Source organism: Miscanthus floridulus, chromosome 11 (assembly GCF_019320115.1).
Source record: "Miscanthus floridulus cultivar M001 chromosome 11, ASM1932011v1, whole genome shotgun sequence".
Taxonomy (NCBI): domain Eukaryota; kingdom Viridiplantae; phylum Streptophyta; class Magnoliopsida; order Poales; family Poaceae; genus Miscanthus; species Miscanthus floridulus.
The window spans coordinates 19,566,318-19,589,031 of NC_089590.1; positions in this window are offsets into that span (position 1 = coordinate 19,566,318).

The following is a 22,714-nucleotide window of genomic DNA, read 5'->3' on the forward strand; positions in this document are numbered from 1 at the left end:
ACACCTCTAGAAATATCACCAATGATAGTGTCCAACGGATGATCCCTTGCAATATTAGTTGGTTGGAGGATTGGAACATGATTGCTTGCACTTGCTTGATCATTGGGTTGAGATGATGAACTAGCCACATGATCTTGTTCATTATCATGAGAGCCACTTGTACTAACTTGATTTGTATCATCTTGCACAATTGAGTTGGAGAGCACTTGCACTTGATCATATTCATCATCATTCACTTGCCTAGGCCTCAATTCACCAACATCCATGTTCTTCATGGCATTTGAAAGTTGAATGCCTCTAACATCTTCCAAGTTCTCATTCTCTACTTGTGAACCCTTGATTTCATTAAATTCAACATCATGAACTTCCTCAAGAGTACCACTATCCAAATGCCAAACTCTATATGCTTTGCTGGTAGTGGAATAACCAAGTAGGAATCCTTCATCACATTTCTTGTCAAACTTACCCAATCTAGTGCCTTTCTTCAAGATATAGCATTTGCAACCAAAGACTTAAAAATATGCAATGTTGGGCTTTCTACCATTCAAGAGCTCATATGGTGTCTTCTCTTTCAATGGGTGACAATAGAGGCGGTTGCTACAATAGCAAGCCGTGTTGATAGCTTCGGCCCAAAAAGATTGACTAACATTATACTCACTAAGCATAGACCTTGCCATATCAATGAGTGTTCTATATTTCCTCTCAACAAGGCCATTTGATTGTGGAGTGTACTTGGCTGAGAATTGATGTCTAATTCCAAATTCATCACAGAACTCATCAATTCTAGTGTTCTTAAACTCACTACCATTGTCACTTCTAACTCTCTTGATGGTTGTTTCAAACTCATTGTGAATGCCCTTGACAAATGATTTGAATGTTGCAAACACATCACTTTGGTCCACTAGAAAGAATACCCATGTGTATCTAGTATAATCGTCCACTATCACAAAGCCATATTTGTTACCACTGATTCTAGTGTACTATGTTGGCCCAAACAAATCCATATGTAATAACTCAAACGCTTTACTAGTGCTCATCATGCTTTTCTTAGGATGGGTGTTTCCAACTTGTTTTCTAGCTTGACAAGAGCTACAAAGCTTATCCTTTTCAAACACAACATCTTTCAAGCCTCTAACCAAGTCATGCTTAACCAATCTATTCAATTGTTTCATTCCAACATGACCAAGTCTTCTATGCCATAACCAACCCATGCTATACTTAGTGAATAAACATGTGGACAATTTAGCTTCACTAGCATTGAAATCAACCAAGCATAGATTCTCATATCTAAAGCCTTTGAAGATCAAGTTAGAGCCATCTACACTTATGATCTCTACATCATCTACCCCAAATATGCATTTGAATCCAAGATCACACAATTGAGCCACAGATAGCAAATTGAAGTTCAAGCTCTCTACTAGCAACACATTGGAAATGCTCATGTCATTGGATATGGCAATCTTACCAAGCCCTTTGACCTTGCCTTTGCCATTGTCACCAAATGTGATACTATCATAACCACCATTGCCATTGGTGTTTATTGAGTTGAACATTCTTGCATCACTGGTCATGTGTTGAGTGCACCCACTATCAAGAACCCAATGCCTTCCTCTGGCTTTGTAATTGACCTACAAAAGAAGATCAATTCTTTTTAGTTACCCAAACTTGCTTGGGTCCTTGAAGGTTAGTTACTAAGCTCTTTGGTACCCAAATGGCTTTCTTCTTTGAGCCCATCCATGGTTTACTAATGAACTTAGCCTTTACACCATTTGCACCCTTGGTAAGCATATAGAAAGAATCAAGCTTAATGGAGGATACATTAGCATTTTTTCTCTTGTTTTTGCATTCATGCTCTTTATGACCAACTTGCTTCCAACTAGTGCAAAACCGACCATTGTTCTTCACAAAACTAGTCTTGTGAGGAGCAAAGGTCACCTTGCCTTTCTTGGGGGTATAGCCCAATCCCTCTTTGTAGAGAGAAGCTCTTTGGCTACCCAAGCACATAAGCAAGCGGTCCTCACCACCATAGGCCTTAGCCAAGGTGTGAGTGAGCTTATTGACCTCCTTCTTGAGGTTCTCATTCTCAACCATCAGTGAGGCATCACAAGTGTGACCATCACTACTAGATGAGGTGGAAGTAGAAGTACTACAAGAAGGGTTAGTGGGAGCAACAATGATAGGTATAGATAATGATTCATCAATTCTATCACAAGTTAAGCCTACATTGCAAGTTTCAACATGCTTCTTTTTATTTTGCTCATCAAGCAAAGAGGAATGAGCTTTTTCAAGCTTCTTGTGAGCCTTACCAAGCTTCTCATGGGCTTCCTCTAGCCTCTCATGAGTTGCTTTAAGCTCATCAAGGCTTGCTAAGATCTTTTACCTCCTTATTCAAGCTCTTGCATTCCCTTCTCTTAATGTTAAAGTGCTCTTTAGCATCTTCTAGCATGTCAAATAATTCATCTTTAGTAGGTTCATCATCATCACTATCACTATCATTTTCATTATCATGTTCATCATCACTTCCATCATCACAAGTTTGTACCTTAGTGGCCTTAGCCATGAAGCATGATGGAGTGTCAAAGAGAGAAGGCTTCTCATTAATGGCAACGCTTGCAAGTGCCTTCTTCTTGGTGGTCTTGTCATCATCACTATCATCATCATCACTTGAGGAAGCATCACTATCCCAAGTGACCACATATGAACCACCCTTCTTCTTCTTGAAGGTCATCTTGTCCTTCTTCTCTCTTTTTTTCTTTTTGTCCTTCTTGTTCTTCTTGTTGTCATCATCATTGTCGCTATTGTATGGACATTGAGCAACAAGATGATCTTTGCTTCCACATTTGAAGCACCTTCTTGATTCTTCCTTGCTCTTGGATGAAGATTTCTTTCTTCTAGCATGGTACCCCTTCTTCATCATGAATTTGCCAAATTTCTTGACAAAGAGATCCATCTTCTCATCATCATCATCATCCCATGAGCCACCATCTTCACTTGATGTATCTTGCTTTGCTTGCCCTTGGATGATGTGGCCTTGAATGCCACACTCTTCTTCTTCTCCTCCTTCTTCTCATCTTTCTTTTCCTTATTTTCTTCCTTCTCACCATCATCTCTATATGTATCATCGGTCATTATATCTCCCAACACTTGGTTTGGTGTCATGGTGTCCAAACCAATCCTCACTAGAATAGTGACCAATGTGCCAAATCTTGAAGGTAAGCATCTCAAGAACTTGTGTGAGAAGTCCTTGTCCTTCACCTGTTCTCCAAGTGCTTTGAGATCATTGACAAGCACTTGAAGCCTATGGAACATCTCTGGCACACTCTTATCCTCCTTCATCTTGAAGCTTGCAAAGTTCTCTTTGAGAATGTATGCCTTTGCACCCTTCACAACTTGAGTGCCCTCAAATGATTCTTCCAACTTCTTCCAAGCCTCATGAGCTATCTCAATATTCTTGATTTGCTCAAAAGTTCTCTCATCAATTGCATCATGAATGGCACTTAGAGCAATGTCATTGTTTTGGAGAAGCACTTCTTCGGCCGCGGTGGGATTCTCTAGATCACCAATCTCAATTTTGGTTTCTACCACATTCCACACTTTTCTATTGATTGACTTGATATGTGTGGTCATCTTTGATTTCCAATATGGATAAATTGTGCCATCAAATTGGGGTGGCTTCTTGGTGTTGTTGATTTGAGCCATTTTTACACCGAAGGTTGTTAAGCCTCAAATCACGATGACCTCAGCTATGATACCACTTGTAAGATCCTAATGGCTAGAGGGGGGTGAATAGCCTATTAAAAATTCTACAACAACACCTAACAATCCGATTAGACAATTATGTGGCGAAGCAAGTGTTGCGCTAGCCTACCAAAAAAAGGCATGCCACCTACCACAATTCTAGTTTATATAGTTTTTATCTACACAATAGCTATGACACTACACTAAGTTAATGTGCTCTCAAAGGCTAACTAAAGAGCCACACTAACCGAACTAACAAGCTCTCACAACTAGCTACACTAAAGAGCTTGAAACTAGTTTGCGGTAAAGTAAAGAGAGTGAGCAATTTGTTTATATCGCCATGTCGAGGAAGGAGTCAATCAATCACAAGAATGAATACCAATGAATACCAATCATCTCAGAATCAAATGATGAACGCAATGATTTTTTACCAAGGTTCACTTGCTTGCCGGCAAGCTACTCCTCGTTGTGGCGATTCACTCACTTGGAGGTTCACGAGCTAATTGGCATCACATGCCAAACCCTCAATAGGGTGCTACATAACCAACACAAGATGAGGATCAGAAAAGCCATGAGCAATCCACTAGAGTATCTTTTGGCTCTCCACCGGGGAAAGGTCAAGAACCCCTCACAATCACCACGATCAGAGCCGGAGATAATCACCAACCTCCGCTCGATGATCCTCGCTACTCCAAGCCATCTAGATGGTGGCAACCACTAAGAGTAACAAGTGAATCCTGTAGTGAAACACGAACACCAAGTGCCTCTAGATGCAAACACTCAAGCAATGCACTTGGATTCTCTCCCAATCTCATAAAGATAATGAATCAATGATGGAGATGAGTGGGAGGGCTTTGGCTAAGTTCACAAGGTTGCTATGTCAATGAAAATGGCCAAGAGGGTGAGCTTGAGCCAGCCATGGGGCTTTAATAGAAGCCCCCATAAAATAGAGTTGTTGTACCCCTTTACTAGGCACAACATGGGGTGACCGGACGCTCCGATCATATCGATTGGATGCTGGACCTCAGCTTTTGGTCATGCGATGCGTGCCATGTGTCCCATCTCTTCAAATGTTGATCGTCTAATCTCAATGGTCAAGTGATGACCGGATGCAGCAGCTCAAAGTGACCGAATGCTGGACCTCAACATCCGATCATTTCCACTAAGCATCCAGCAACAATTTTTCACGACCAGACGCGTCCGATCATGCTCGACCGGACACACCTAGTGACTGGTCACACAGCGACTCACCTATGTGTTACCATGTTAGTAGGACCAGACACACCCTATTAGCGTCTGGTCACTAAGTGACCCAGCATCCGGTTAGAGACCAACGCCAACGTCTTCGCGGCTTCCACTGATCGAACGCGCTGGTCCAACCGAGGCCAGTGCCCAGTCGCTTCTAGTGACCTCCGTCTTTTCTGTATAGGGTGCCGGTGGCACCATTGGACTGTCCGCACTCCGTCGATGAAGTTCCTAACCCTTGCTCAAATGCGCCAACCGCCAAGTGTATCACCTTGTGCACATGTGTTAGCATATTTTCACAAACATTTTCAAGGGTGTTAGCACTCCACTAGATCCTAAATGCATATGCAATGAGTTAGAGCATCTAGTGGCACTTTGATAACTGCATTTTGATATGAGTTCCACCCCTCTTAATAGTATGGCTATCGATCCTAAATGTGATCACACTCACTAAGTGTCACGATCACCAAAACAAAATAGCTCCTACCATTTATACCTTTGCCTTGAGCCTTTTGTTTTTCTCTTTCTTCTTTTCAAGTCCAAGCACTTGATCATCACCATGGCATCACCATCATCATGTCATGATCTTCATTTGCTTCACCACTCAGAATGTGCTACCTATCTTATGATCACTTGATAAACTAGGTTAGCACTTAGGGTTTCATTAATTCACCAAAACTAAACTAGAGCTTTCACGCATTCACCATCACCGTGGATAGCACAACTTTGCCTTGGCTCTAACTCAACCTAGCAGCGCATCGGCATCATAGTGAGCCACTAGTGCCGCCTAAGCACTTAGCCTAACCCCTACTAGGTCCTAGAGACCAGCCCGCCATCACGCCAACGTCCTCTATGCCGCCGAGCTGCCATGGTTGTAGTTGCGCGTGCACCTAACACCATCGGTTCAGCCGATAGCCTTAACGTGTTCGTATGAGCTTGGTGAGCACGTTGGTGACATTCCCGTCGCCAGCGAGCCTACCATTAGTCACCTTCGACTCGCTGGAGCACTATCGGTCCACCATGGTCGTTGGCGTGGTCGCTGTCGTGCCCTAGAGCTTCAACCATCACAGTAGATGGGTGCGCAAGGTTGTCCCGAGTGCGTAGGTGCCCGTGCCGTCACCGGAGAGCTCACCATTGGCGAGCTATGCGACCAACCCACCAGCATACCCACATGTTAGTGACTAGCAGTAGGGCTATGCTGGGTGAGAAAATTTTAAAATGGTTTATTCTTTTTCAAAAATGGATTAAAAGTGCAGTTTCTTGTTTAATTCATAACTAATTATTGGTGCATGCTAAAATTATGAAATTTGTTGTGTAGATTTGTCATGAGATGCTCTACCATTGAAAAATATGAATTGGTCATTTTTAGTAGTTTTGGTATGCTTAAAAGTTACCTCTTTTAATTATAAAATATAACTTGTAAGATTTTTATAAATAAAAATATTAATCCTATTATGCTAAAACATTTTATGTAAATGTTATATGCTAATATCTACATTCACAAAAATCTTGGTATGGTTTTGGTAATGTTAACTTGAGTAATTAATTTAAGTGTGTTTAAATGCCTTTTCTATATTTAATAAATGCGAAAATGATTTATGAAAATGCTTATATAGCGTTGGTGTATTTGGACATTGTTTCTGGACGTTGGAACACCCAAACTGTTGCTATTCCTTGGCAACTTAAAATACTGTCCATAATATGCTTTGAATCAACTTGTTTGTGTATAATAATTAAAATGGTTTATTTAAACATTTAGTTTAGTTATATGAGTTCTTTACAATGTTTATGGTTAGGTAAAATGTTACTCACTTGCTGGACCCTGTTAAAGTTTAATCCTTTCTTAATAACAACTAATTAACTTGTTAGTAAATAAATGAAAATTCTTTTATAATACAAACCGTAGTTCTTTGGTGAAGGAAAGATGTACTCAACTTTCTTAACTTTGTTTAACCTCTATTAATACACTTGTGTGTCTCTCATCATGCATCATGTTATGCATTCCATCGTGTTAAGCAAAGCATCATTTTTTACATGTAGTGCACGAGAGTGAGAAGGTTCGTGTTGATCAAGTTTCGAAGGTCCAACCACCAATGGTGTCGGTGCCAAGTCTAACTCCAACGATCCTCTGTAGAACTATCCTTCTCTGCAATGTAGGCAAGCCTCGAAGCATAAACCCTTCTCTAGTATTTACAAATCTTTAATACACTTTACGTCTTGTGAGATGTGAATTAAGTAATTAGGAGTTGGTCGAATACCATTGAGGCATGGTTACCTTGATATTTAGGTATCCTTAGTTCTCCCCTGCTAGTATGTGTAGGTTGATATCTCTAATGCTTAGTAATGCTTAGACTTCAATAGAAGTCGAATGATGGTTTCATCGTTCACGAGATTTAAGTTTACCTAGTTCTTCTTAGTTCTGCATTTTGGGTCATGAGAATACCATGATAAATGATTATGTTAAATTGAGACTAGGCATCACTTGATGTTATGGAAAGTGTCCTTGGGCATACAAGGTCACCTGGTCATGCTCGTTCTGCCTGTGTCGATTAAGGACCATACCATTGTAGACCTATTGTGAGTCAAGACTTTGCAGTATGGGCCAAATACCCTTGTAAGCATGATACCTTGGCTATTCCATTATGAGAAAGGACAACCACGCACTAGGAGTGGAGAGATGGTGAGAGTAGCATGTACACATCCTGTGAATCCATCATGGATGAACGATGTAGGGAGGTGGAGTACTATGCTCTTGGGTGGCGCATGACCCATTCACGTTTTAGAGGATCTGAGTGAAGGTTGATATATGTAGGTCTAGGACCTACATATGTCATGTGGTAAGGAAACCCAGCTAGACCTAATCGATTCGAATCATCGTGCTCCTCGGTTATGGAGACTCGATTCTTTGCTCTACATCATAGTTAATCAATGGAAACATGGTTACTTATGGTTATGAGAAGACATGAGAGGAGATGTGATGATTAAAGTAGTGATTGATTTAGACTAGGTGCAAACTAGATACTACTGATAAACATTGAAAGTAAGGATCCACTTGTAGTAAGCTTTCCTACAAAAGTTCTTCTTGCTTCCAACTTTCCTTTAAGCCTGCATACCCATGGAGTCTTTTCTTTTTGTTGAGTAAGACTTGTTGAGTACCCTCAAATACTCAGGGTTTGTTAACCCCCTATTCTAGGTTCTAACTTGTGCTGCTAATCAAGATCATGTTGGTGGGCTTGACATGATCTGGCTGTCTTTCCTACCTTAGATGCTTTATCTAAGTTGTTGTTGTTGTTCTACTCACCTTTGGAATTTAAGTTAAGTTTTTTCCTGAACAGGTTCTAAAACTAATGTTATAAGTCTTCCACACTCTGATGTAAGATATCTTTGTACCAAATGTTGTAATGTTGTGGTAACTCCATATTGATCCTATATGAGTTGTAAAATGTGGATGATTCAGGGTTCCTCAAGGACACCCGATAGACTACCGGAATTATCTAACTCTCATATGCAGTAGTCAGAGGTCTTTAGGACAATGACAAGTGTAGGTGGGCCATATAATTTGGGTGGTTCTACCACATGTCTCTTGGGCACTCATCTTCTCATAATGTTCTACTCACTTTGTGAGTAGTTCCATATTAGCTGCAAGCATGTCAAGTTCTTTAATTAAATGCTATTGATGGTAGTTAACACTCATCATAAACCATTAATATAACTTATATAAATGCAAGAATAGGATCACCAACATAGGTATAAGGGTTTCAACTAATAAATTCCACAAGTTTTGGTGAATCTTTATTTGTAGGAGGATTTATTCAAAAAACGATCAAGGTGGATCCAATTGTCAAAGCAAATCACATTTATCCATGACAAAACTAACTTAGGAAGACTCTAAAAGCATCTAGAAGCCCACACACCATGACCCAACCTAGATGGCTACTGGGTGGGGCCAGCCGACCCCACCTATATGCCGGTTGGCCTCCTGGGCCCACATGTCAGCCTCGGTTTCCAATGTCGGTTCTCCACCACCTCCTATGTTCAATCTATGCTATTGCTCAATGTCAGTTTGATTCGAGGGCTCAGATTTGATGTTGCCATGGATTCATGTGCCCATAGGACTCCTAGTTCCCCCTATAAATAGCCCCCATACCTCCTCTCTAGGCATCTAAAAGCTAATCAAGAGCCACCACAATTATCCAAGAAGATCAACCAGAGAGAATAGAATAGATCTCCAATTCCTCAAAGTTTTAGTATAGTCTAGCTAGTAAGATTCAAGTAGAATTGGGCTACTGCTTAGGATTCTGGATTCATCATCTAGAGGCTAGTTTAGCCATTATATCCTTTATATTATTCATGACTTTATTCTTAATGTATATTATGTTTGTATCTATCATGTTCTTAGTTTGCTTTGGTAGTATGCTTGATATAGTCATTGTTATTACTAAGTTTATGCATAGGTTCACAAAGCTCTTAGCCCAATACTTGAGTGGGTTAAGTGATTGACATTGTGTAAGAGTGGTGCTTATACGTTATTTACCTATGGATGCACCCTACATTCTGAATCGTGTGGTTGATCATGATAGTGACAGTCTCGTTGAGTCCTTTGTAGTCCACCTTCTGTTTGTGGGCCAAGTAGGACGCGGTTGTGATGGAAGACAGACTCTGTTCTTGATCTTCCTTAGTAATGTCCCTTATGTGTAGATGAAGAGTTAATTATGCTATAGATGAGAGTATATATACTTCGATGTACATAAGACTTGGTATATAGGAATGACTTAGGAATCTTTCTCTTGTTTTATTACTTATTCTAGCTACACTACATTTATGAGTATCTATTTCTATCTCTAGATTATCATTATTCCTTGCATTTATCATCTATTTATCATTTGGCTTACCCCCTTTTACAGTAAGTGTTTAGATAATGATGTCATCATAAGTATACATATTTAACAATATCTCTAGCCACCGCTCCTCCCTATGGTAAAATATACATAACGATACCTAGAATACTCTCGGGTGAAGTACTACAATGGTATATCTGTGCGCTTATAGAATTCTTCATATAAATATATTCTTTCTAAGTCATAAGTAAATACCAAGTGTACTTATTAGTGTCATTATTTGTAATGATGCAAGGAAGTACCAACAAACATTTCTAGCGCCATTGTCGGGGAGGGCATGGGCTAAAAGAGAATTGATTAAATAATACTTATTGATCATATCATAACTATGCACCACTGCTCTAGTAGGCTTACCCTTGCTTTTAATTATTCATATCTTATACAGGGTACTGCATGATTGGTTTTGATTTACCAACTGCATTCAGAAGCTTAGACTCAAAAGAACAACACAAAGCTCATTAGGCTAAGCTTCTTAATTAGAATCAAACCTATCAAGAGGCTGCTCAACACCAGTTTCTGAAGCCATGGCTGAGAAGACACTGCATGAGTTCTCTGCTCCAAGCACTGAGAACATTCACACTAGACCAACACTCAAAACCAAGAACCTCGAGTTCGAACTCAAGCCAAGCCTCATCAATTTGTTGCAAGGTAGCCCATTCAATGGAAAGGCACACGAAGATGCTAGTGCTCATCTCCAGAATTCCTTAGAGATTAGTAGTAAAGTCAGCATCAAGGATGTTGCTCAAGATATCATACTACTTTGCCTATTTCCATTTTCACTTGTGGGAAAGGTGAAACAGTGGTTCTACGCCAACAAAGATGACATTGACACATCACTACTACACTTGGACCTTTTACAACCACGTCATAACCCCATCGCAATCACATTTTGACTTCGGCAGTGATGGTCATAGCCATCACTGTCAGAATCTAAGACCCACTATGGTGTACACTAAACCACCATCTTGGCTTATGATCTATCCGTGATAAGATCCTTACTTCTGTTGCATTGGAGCATGACCCATCTATGGGTATACACTAACACCATTGCATTGGCAAATGATCCACCTGTGTGGAGGCTATCATCACCATCATGTGGGCACATCAACCACTGGTGTAGTGGTCACCAACACCATCATTTTGTACTTTGACCAGACTGTCTATGGTGTAGCTTCACTTTTGCTTCAATGGCCGAGACGTCTATAGAGGTAAACATCACCATCGCTTCAGCATATGAACCATCAGTACAAAGGTCATGGTCACCATCGCCTTGCACCATGATCCACCTTTGATGATTGTTTAGTCGGTGTTGGGTTACTAAATGATTCGATAGTGATACGCTTTTATTAATGCCGCATAATACGTATAGCGATGGTATTGGACGTTTGCACCACCAACAGTGGTGGTGATAACAAAACAATAAATGACCCTTAATAGCTTACTAAACACAAAGCATATAGATATAATCATTGCATCCATAAACCATGTTCTTACAAAACAATGGATGCTTACCATAATATCTTTCTTAATTGATGTCCTAACACAAGCGGTACATATATTGCAAACTAAAGGTACTGATCTCTACAGACTTATATAACGAAATGACATAGTTGTGCTCCTCCTATGTGGCAGTCCTGCTTGCTAGGCAAAAATAAATATAATTAGTGCATCCATCAAATTGGTAGGCAATGCACCATGGAACCCCTCTTCTTCATCCTAGCCAATGTAGGAAAATTGTTCAAAAACACTTAGACTCCACCTGCACAAAGTAGTACAATTAATAATATTCAACACACCATTCCTTTAGTTATGAAGCCCAAATTGGCCTATATATAGATTCAAAACAACTACCTACCTGAACAAAGGCATGACATAATTACAACAAAATATAGCATATGCACCTTTACTGCTCTGCTAATGACTCTATGAATAAGGGAACATAAGGAAGATAGTGAGATCCGCCGCTCATACATAATAGTTTTCAGGTACTTCTAGGGTAGCCGATGGCCTAGGCAGGGATGACATGAACTTTACTATGGTTCATGTCATATGCAAGCAGTTATTTGTCCTCCCTAACATGAAAAATCAAATTCCATTATAGATGAACTGCAATCACTCTGTAGTTCGCATCACAAACCTCAGTACTAATTTCAATATTCTTCTTTCCATATAGCTCCAGCGTTGTCACCTTATGCTTCAATGTCCATTTACTAGTACCATAGTCTTCAAGGATCCAGATTGAAAGCTCATATCTATTCAAAGTATCAGCAGTACATAAACACAACTGACCCTGAGCTTCATGGACGGAGATTGCATCACCAATTGGTCTATGAATTTTCCTCTAGTCTTTCCCTCCACATCAATAGAAACTATCTAGGTGAACTCTAGCATGTGCATAAAACCATTAACAAACACACCTTTCCCATATGTGGGTACTACAATATCTCACCCTATTCAGATTTTTAAAGATCCATGCTCCAGTTTATGATGAGTAGATGTTGACACCTAAGGAGTCATCATCATTGATCCCATCTTCAAACACATGTAAGTATGAGGAGGCTATTGGATCAAACCCCAAGCGAGCTGAACCACAAGAATGGTTGCTACCTAGCAGTAGCAACCATTTATTAGTCACTGCATTATAGACAACATAGCGAAACCCAGAGTACTAGAAGAGGTGGAGCAATCTAAGATCATGACATCCTGAATGGGAAGGGCAAGAAGGACTAGGAGGGGTATTTCCAGCTGGTGAAGTTGCATTTGCATTTCCAGCTACGGTAGAAGAATCTGGCAAGAATCTGGGGCAGCTCCTTACGGTACTCGGATCGCAAGATGAGGCTATTTCAGGAGCAACAGACACACTTGAAGCTACATAAGGAGCGGTCTATGAGGATGGCCACTTCGTTCCTCTTGTTGGGGGCCCCCTCCATCTTGATGAGGATGTAGTGGAGCGGGGATGGTGATGGAAGCGGCAGCGCTATCACCTGAATCAGAGAAGGAGCGACTAGGGAGATGTCATCACGAGCTCATTAATAATCAGATGGAAGCTTCATTCATCCTCAGATGAGTGGAGGGAATAAAAATACAAGAATAATGTGTAAGGGAAGTGCGAAAGCATTACCATTGCCTTTGTATCTTGTGGCATTCTTGTGTAGGTACACTAACAATGAAACGTGTAGCCCGACTAGCTATGTTATATATGAGAGAACGCATGTATGCCACCATGTATGTTGTTAGAAGTTTAATTTTCCTAAGTTTGTGAGGACATACGAAATGTACATGCATCATGATCAATCATTCATTACGCACTTGAATGGTTCCTCTCCTTAGAAGTCTAATATTCGGTTAAGTAACTCATTTCTATTATAACGTTGTTCTCATGAGAGTTGCACCATTTTGTTGGTACAGATGGTAGCATCAGCTGGGAGTGAGACTTTCCTAGAAATGTTTGGTACCCCTGCCCTACTTTGGAGGGTCATGCATTATGTGGGATATATGAACCGCCTCTCTATTCTTGGAATGAGGTATACATGGAAGGACAGCCATGGTATGAGGTGCAGCTAACCATACCAGCTCATACCCAAGCACCCCTATGGCTGGAGTGGAAGGCAGAATCTGAAAAAAAACTCAGGAAGGTGCCCAGGTAGTTTCTTTTGATGCGCTGAGTTAGATATGTCCACAGCACAGGGATGAGCTTACCAGCAGTGTTGCTGGTACTTTTCCTCGGGTGGATCCATCTATAATAGTTTGGGCATAGCACAACCATAGTGAGTTGATCCGAGACAAGGATGAGTAGGCAGAGAGTTCTAGTCCTGCTATGAGTGAATGTTCATCATGATGAAGATGTTCTATACTCATCAAGACACTAGGGACTTCTGGCAGGAGTCCTATACCACTTGCATGGATAAGCTCATGTGGTCCATAGTTGCACAGCGTATGCTGAGGAAGAGTGTTCACAAGCACAAAAATGTAGCAAGTGAGGCTCAATGAGAAACTGATTAGGCATATGTAGCATTGGGAAATCTCCACACTCAGATGGAGCACATTGATTAGCAGAGAGTTGCTGCCCAGGCAACAAGAGTTGATGATCAGGCAGTGCTAATAGGACTATGGGAGCAGCTAGAGACTGGTCATACTGAGGCACTCATAGCTATGGGCTAGTGGATCCAAGCAAACAACTGTGCAGCCTGGCAGAAGCAGCACGAAACAGAGCCAAAGCCCTAAACGTGTAGCTGGACTATGTTGAGAGGGGATTTGCGCCAGCAGCTTGCATAGACCCAGAACATGGTAGTTGATCTTTAGCATGAGGTGCATTATCTAAACAACCAACTACACCCACTCCTTGATGAGGAAGAAGAAGATCCTAAAATGATGGTCAAAGATGATGGTTGGGAGGAAGAAGAAGTGGATCTAGAGGATGAGGATGATGTTATCTCCGACCTCGATAGCGAGCACGTTGAAGAATAGAACCATTTAGTGACTAGTTTGAAGTGCTAGTTGTATCCCTACTATTTGTGTAATGGATATGTAGTTTGAACTTCAGTAATTGTGACGTAACTTTGCTGTAATATTGGTACTTTGCATGTTAATCCATGATGGGTTGAACTTTAATGAAATTCTAGTTTTGTTTTATTGGTTAAATATGACATGCATGTTAACACGTTGCAAGTACAATAAGTGATCTAATTGGTGATGTTATGTTGCGAGAATGAATTATTATGCCTCTTTTTATTGTATGAATTTAAGATTCTCTCCAGTAATTTCAGTTTGGCATGATTACAAAATTCATTTGCAATCTCCTGATATCAACCAATAATCACTTATTGTTGTAATTTTGTAGGTGACTCACACCCATGCTAGGGCAGGCACTAGCTAGGGTGGCAATGATGGTCATTTACCACCACCACCGTCACCTTCTGCGAATGAGTTCATCGTGCAATTTCTAGGAAATCAGAGAGCTATGGAGGACACACTGTGCCTCATTGCACAAAACACCGCTCATGCCTGTTAGCAACATCAAGGGCCTGAACCGAATCAATATAGCTCATTCAAAGATTTCCAAGACACCTAGCCTCCTATCTTCAAAGAGGTAGAAGAATCGCTCTAGGCAGATGACCTCTAGTCTTTCCCTCCACATCAATAGAAACTATCTAGGTGAACTCTAGCATGTGCATAAAACCATTAACAAACACACCTTTCCCATATGTGGGTACTACAATATCTCACCCTATTCAGATTTTTAAAGATCCATGCTCCAGTTTATGATGAGTAGATGTTGACACCTAAGGAGTCATCATCATTGATCCCATCTTCAAACACATGTAAGTATGAGGAGGCTATTGGATCAAACCCCAAGCGAGCTGAACCACAAGAATGGTTGCTACCTAGCAGTAGCAACCATTTATTAGTCACTGCATTATAGACAACATAGCGAAACCCAGAGTACTAGAAGAGGTGGAGCAATCTAAGATCATGACATCCTGAATGGGAAGGGCAAGAAGGACTAGGAGGGGTATTTCCAGCTGGTGAAGTTGCATTTGCATTTCCAGCTACGGTAGAAGAATCTGGCAAGAATCTGGGGCAGCTCCTTACGGTACTCGGATCGCAAGATGAGGCTATTTCAGGAGCAACAGACACACTTGAAGCTACATAAGGAGCGGTCTATGAGGATGGCCACTTCGTTCCTCTTGTTGGGGGCCCCCTCCATCTTGATGAGGATGTAGTGGAGCGGGGATGGTGATGGAAGCGGCAGCGCTATCACCTGAATCAGAGAAGGAGCGACTAGGGAGATGTCATCACGAGCTCATTAATAATCAGATGGAAGCTTCATTCATCCTCAGATGAGTGGAGGGAATAAAAATACAAGAATAATGTGTAAGGGAAGTGCGAAAGCATTACCATTGCCTTTGTATCTTGTGGCATTCTTGTGTAGGTACACTAACAATGAAACGTGTAGCCCGACTAGCTATGTTATATATGAGAGAACGCATGTATGCCACCATGTATGTTGTTAGAAGTTTAATTTTCCTAAGTTTGTGAGGACATACGAAATGTACATGCATCATGATCAATCATTCATTACGCACTTGAATGGTTCCTCTCCTTAGAAGTCTAATATTCGGTTAAGTAACTCATTTCTATTATAACGTTGTTCTCATGAGAGTTGCACCATTTTGTTGGTACAGATGGTAGCATCAGCTGGGAGTGAGACTTTCCTAGAAATGTTTGGTACCCCTGCCCTACTTTGGAGGGTCATGCATTATGTGGGATATATGAACCGCCTCTCTATTCTTGGAATGAGGTATACATGGAAGGACAGCCATGGTATGAGGTGCAGCTAACCATACCAGCTCATACCCAAGCACCCCTATGGCTGGAGTGGAAGGCAGAATCTGAAAAAAAACTCAGGAAGGTGCCCAGGTAGTTTCTTTTGATGCGCTGAGTTAGATATGTCCACAGCACAGGGATGAGCTTACCAGCAGTGTTGCTGGTACTTTTCCTCGGGTGGATCCATCTATAATAGTTTGGGCATAGCACAACCATAGTGAGTTGATCCGAGACAAGGATGAGTAGGCAGAGAGTTCTAGTCCTGCTATGAGTGAATGTTCATCATGATGAAGATGTTCTATACTCATCAAGACACTAGGGACTTCTGGCAGGAGTCCTATACCACTTGCATGGATAAGCTCATGTGGTCCATAGTTGCACAGCGTATGCTGAGGAAGAGTGTTCACAAGCACAAAAATGTAGCAAGTGAGGCTCAATGAGAAACTGATTAGGCATATGTAGCATTGGGAAATCTCCACACTCAGATGGAGCACATTGATTAGCAGAGAGTTGCTGCCCAGGCAACAAGAGTTGATGATCAGGCAGTGCTAATAGGACTATGGGAGCAGCTAGAGACTGGTCATACTGAGGCACTCATAGCTATGGGCTAGTGGATCCAAGCAAACAACTGTGCAGCCTGGCAGAAGCAGCACGAAACAGAGCCAAAGCCCTAAACGTGTAGCTGGACTATGTTGAGAGGGGATTTGCGCCAGCAGCTTGCATAGACCCAGAACATGGTAGTTGATCTTTAGCATGAGGTGCATTATCTAAACAACCAACTACACCCACTCCTTGATGAGGAAGAAGAAGATCCTAAAATGATGGTCAAAGATGATGGTTGGGAGGAAGAAGAAGTGGATCTAGAGGATGAGGATGATGTTATCTCCGACCTCGATAGCGAGCACGTTGAAGAATAGAACCATTTAGTGACTAGTTTGAAGTGCTAGTTGTATCCCTACTATTTGTGTAATGGATATGTAGTTTGAACTTCAGTAATTGTGACGTAACTTTGCTGTAATATTGGTACTTTGCATGTTAATCCATGATGGGTTGAACTTTAATGAAATTCTAGTTTTGTTTTATTGGTTAAATATGACATGCATGTTAACACGTTGCAAGTACAATAAGTGATCTAATTGGTGATGTTATGTTGCGAGAATGAATTATTATGCCTCTTTTTATTGTATGAATTTAAGATTCTCTCCAGTAATTTCAGTTTGGCATGATTACAAAATTCATTTGCAATCTCCTGATATCAACCAATAATCACTTATTGTTGTAATTTTGTAGGTGACTCACACCCATGCTAGGGCAGGCACTAGCTAGGGTGGCAATGATGGTCATTTACCACCACCACCGTCACCTTCTGCGAATGAGTTCATCGTGCAATTTCTAGGAAATCAGAGAGCTATGGAGGACACACTGTGCCTCATTGCACAAAACACCGCTCATGCCTGTTAGCAACATCAAGGGCCTGAACCGAATCAATATAGCTCATTCAAAGATTTCCAAGACACCTAGCCTCCTATCTTCAAAGAGGTAGAAGAATCGCTCTAGGCAGATGAGTGGCTTTACATGATAGAGCAGAAGTTCCATCTGTTGAGGGTAATGGTGCATCTGAAGGCTAAATATGCATCCCATCAACTATAGGGACCAGCAGGGATATGGTGGACCCATTTCCTATCTTCTCTACATGTAAACACATAGGTCACATGAGATCAATTCAAGCTAGCCTTTAGGGGACATCACATTCCCTTAGGGCTGATGTGCATGAAAGCAGCTAAGTTCATGAGGCTTACTCAAGGGAACAAGACCCTTATCGAATACATGCATGCCTTCAACAAATTTTCTAGATAAGCCCTAGAGTTTGTCAACACAGAGGAAAAGAAGATAAATAGCTTCAAGAGAGGCCTTGGCACCAAACTAATGAAGACCATGTGCCACTTATAATGAGTTTGTTAGCGATGCCTTAACCCAGGAGAATTAGAACAACTTGCATGCAGCAGCAAAGGGCCACAAAAGAGCAACTGAGGTAGGTGCCTCATGTTCATCTCAGGCTAGAGCTCTAATGGCAGCCAGGCCACAGTTCCATCGACCAGCGCCTAAGTATAGGCCTCCTCAACCAAAAGCTTAGGCTAATCGCCCCTAGAAGACATTTCGTAGGGCATTCACCATTGCCATACCTAAGGGCAGTGCTGGCTAGGGAAGCTCAGCAGGACAAAGGAACAACCAGCCATGCTTCAACTACAATCAGTTGGGTCATTGGGCCAAGGAGTGCCCTTGTCCCAAGAAGGGTGGTAATCAAAAATAGGGTAATCAGAAGCAGGTCAATCATAAGGCACATCCTAGATATGTGCACTACACCACAGTGGAAGAAATTCCTATAGGGGAAGTTGTTACCACCGATATGTTTCTTGTTAACAAATATCCCCCTATTGTTTTATTTGATTATGGAGCTTCTCATTCATTTATGAGCCAAACATTTGCATCTAAGCATGATCAGAAGATAATTGTGGTAGATAAGGGTGGTTATAGTATTAGTTCAGCTAGGGCTACTATTTCTACAAATCAAATAGTCAGAGATGTGTTCATCTCCACACAAGAGAGGGAGTACACTATGGATCTGATAGTATTGCCAGGATTATCCATAGATGTGATGTTGGGCATGAAATGGATGAGTGGACATGGGGTTCTCATCAACACGTCCACTAGAACCATTATGTTGAGGGAACCTAAGGGGGAGGGTGTTTTTCTAGTGCCACTTCCTAGAAGTTTTGATCTTCAAAACTTGTCTTGTGCTATCCAAGCCACTACTATCTATGCTATTCTAGTAGTTTGTGAATTTCTGGATGTGTTCCGAGGGGAGTTGCTTGGTTTATTGCCTGATTGGGATGTGGAATTTAAGATCGAGTTAGTGCTAGGTACAGCACCCATCTCAAGAAGACCCTATAGGATGCCACCAAATGAGTTAGCCGAACTTAAAATCTAGTTACAAGAACTTTTGGACAAAGGTCTCATTCAACCTAGTTCATCTCCATGGGGATGTCCAGCTTTATTTGTAAAGAAGAAGGACAAATCCTTTAGAATGTGTGTGGATTATAGGCCATTTAATGTTGTGGCCATTAAGAACAAGTATCCTTTACCTCGTATCGATATTTTGTTTGATCAACTAGCAAAAGCAAAGGTATTCTCTAAGATTGACTTGAGGTCCGGTTATCATTAGATTAAGATCAGGCCAGAGGATGTACCTAAAACAACTTTCTCCACTAGGTATGGCCTGTATGAGTATTTGGTCAAGTCTTTTGGACTAACAAATGCTCCTACCTACTTCATGTATTTGATGAATTTTGTATTCATGCCAAAGCTCAACAAGTTCATGGTTGTATTTATCAATGATATCTTGATTTACTTGGAGAATGAGGCAGATCATGCAGAGCATCTGAGAGTTGTTTTGTCCAGATTGAGGAAGCATAAATTATATGCCAAATTTAGCAAATGTGAATTCTAGCTGAAGAAAGTACCTTTCTTGTGTCATATCTTATCTGAAGATGGAATTTCTATAGACCCATCTAAAGTATAAGAGGTCATGGATTAGAAGGCCCCAACTTTGGTTCATGAAGTTCAGAGTTTTCTAGGGTTAGTAGGCTACTATTGTCGTTTCATTCTTGATTTTCCAAGATAGCTAAGCCCATGACCAGACTACTCCAGAAGGATGAGAAGTTTAATTGGATGCTAGAGTGTGAAGCTGCTTTTCACACCTTATGGACCTTATTAACTATAGCTCCTGTTTTAGCACAACCCGACATTCAGAAGCCTTTCGATGTGTTTTGTGATACATCGGGTACAGGTTTGGCATGTGTGCTCATCCTAGAAGGAAGAGTTATTGCCTACGCTTCCCGATAATTGCGAAAGCATAAAGTCAACTATCCTACACATGATTTGGAACTTGCCATAGTTGTCCACACTTTGAAGATATGGAGACATTACTTGCTAGGAAACGTATGTCACATATACACTGATCACAAAAGTCTCAAGTATATCTTCACTCAACCTAAGCTAAACATGAGACAATGTAGGTGGTTGGAGCTGATCAAGGACTATAATTTGGAAGTGCACTACCATCTAGGAAAAGCCAATATTGTCATAGAACTGACCAATTTATAAGAGCACAAGTACAAAAACAATCGCCGAAATGATCAAATTCTCGAACTTGAGCCCATATAAACCTGGTAGTCAACTAAAATCTCAAAGGATTTCAAACCAACTTGCATACAACCAAGATCACAGTAATTCAACATAACATATCATACGTTACAACATTTCGCAAACGTTTGCAAATAGATTACATCATCACAAAGTCATCGTTATTACAAAACAAGTCTTGTAAAGTACGCGGAAGCAAATAGTTTAACTTACACACCCGAGTTCAAATACAAATACAGGTTCGCTGATCACAACCCGCAAAAGCATTCAGATAAGAGAAACAGAGATCATGCCCATGATCTAGTCTTCATCACCCGTCGGATGGAGACAATACTTATAGAATCCCTGATATAGGAGGTCATCTGCAACAAGAGGGAATAAACCCTGAGTACGAGAATGTACTCAGCTAGACTTACCCATCGAAAACCAAAACAAATGACACCAAGGATTATGCATAGCTTAATTTAGTGTATCTGGTTGACACTTTCTTTTTGTGGAAAAGCATAAGTAATAATGATCAACTCTTAACCTAAACTAGTAGTGACTTTTATCCATTAACCTGTCATCAATATTAGCACATGTACTAATCAATCATTTGATTAAGATTGAAACATTAATAACCATATCAGGTATAAATCGTGGCAGCTTATCATCGTCATCCATTTAACCATATCATTAAATTAATTGAATCTACGTTGCCGCTGCTCAATCAAGTTCTCACTATCCAGGAGAGACGGTGATTCGAATCGATTCCTATCTAGCTGGAGGGTTATTCCTAACACAAACCCTGCTTCCCCCATCAGGGTCGCAAACAAGTCACCTTTGGTACAACTCAGGAGAAAAATAAAAGAAAAGACGTGGGTCCGGGCCGCCCTGCATTCTTAGAGAACCACTCTGCCAGGAAGTGCAGGATTTTAAGCACCTGACTCCCCTTGGACTTATGCCAATGGTTCTCCGCACATCCTTACTACCTCCAAAATGCATCCAACCCCCACGGATCTCGGCCTGAGTTGAGCTACTTGGCTTCGTGGTTGGAACGACTTATCTGGCTAGCTAAGTGTTAGGCTGTGTTCAACATGACATAAGGACGTATAGCGTATCGGACCTTAAACGACGCAGATGGAGTCACTATGTTCAAATCTACACAAGACTTCGCCCGATCTTAATTCATTATTCACATGGTTCTTTTCCACGATAGCAAATATAGCCAACCATGATCCACCTCATCCTAAAGCTCGTAGGTGATAGGAAATCACCTGACTTCTACCGCACTAAGCATGACTAAGCATTTAACACGTTCCTGAACCTAAATAGGATTCTAGTGCGATATCTGGACAAGGATGGATATATAATGCAACAATTGGTTCCAACCAATTCCTATACTTAATGCGTCATCAACAAATAAAAGGTACTCAATATATTTGTAAAAACATGGGAGGCTTAATATGCTCCGGAGCTTGCCTTTCAGGAAAGAGGAAGGCTGGTGGTCAGGGCACTCGGGCAACTCCTCCGCGGCGGCTGCTTCGTCGGCTTCCTGCACCTCAGGCTCCTCCTCCTAGTTGACTCCCTCGAACTCCAGCAACGTCACTCCCTCCGGCACACCTATTGCATGAATGCACAAGATAAATATCATGGATGCACATGAACGAAGTCAGGGATGCTCAGGGAATGCACATGTTCGCTGTAGTCTGCATATTCCACTTAAGCTCTATTCAAATCACTTTACTTACCAAGTTTATACAACCTAATGTATAATTGCTCATCTTTAGTTAATGACCTAGCACCTGCACCTAAGCATGTTCTCAAGTTAGGCTAGCCCTTAAACAATCAACGAGGGTGTGGCACGAAGCATACACTCAAGCATTTATATTTCAGCAAAATAGAGACTATATAGTGGTACAGTAAATTGACCATAACTGGAGATTTATAAATCGAAATGACATGCAACATGACAATTTGGAAAGCTTATGAAATTGTCTACAATTCATTTTCAGACCTCTAAGCATGATTCCAACCTTTACTAGGTCGAATTCTTTAATCCACAGAACTCTATCCTCACAAGACAGAGAGTAGGCAAAACAGGAACATAACTTTAAACAGCTGTAGTTCTTAAACTACTAGGCCAAATGCCATCAAATTTTGACAGAAGCTAGATACATAAATTATCTACAACTTTTGTATTCATCACATTCGCAGCAAACCAAAATATCATGGGGAACTTTATAAAGTCCCCAGATCTGTCCAGAGGGACATAATGCCAACAAATAATTATTAACTTATGATGTAACCACATAATTGGACCA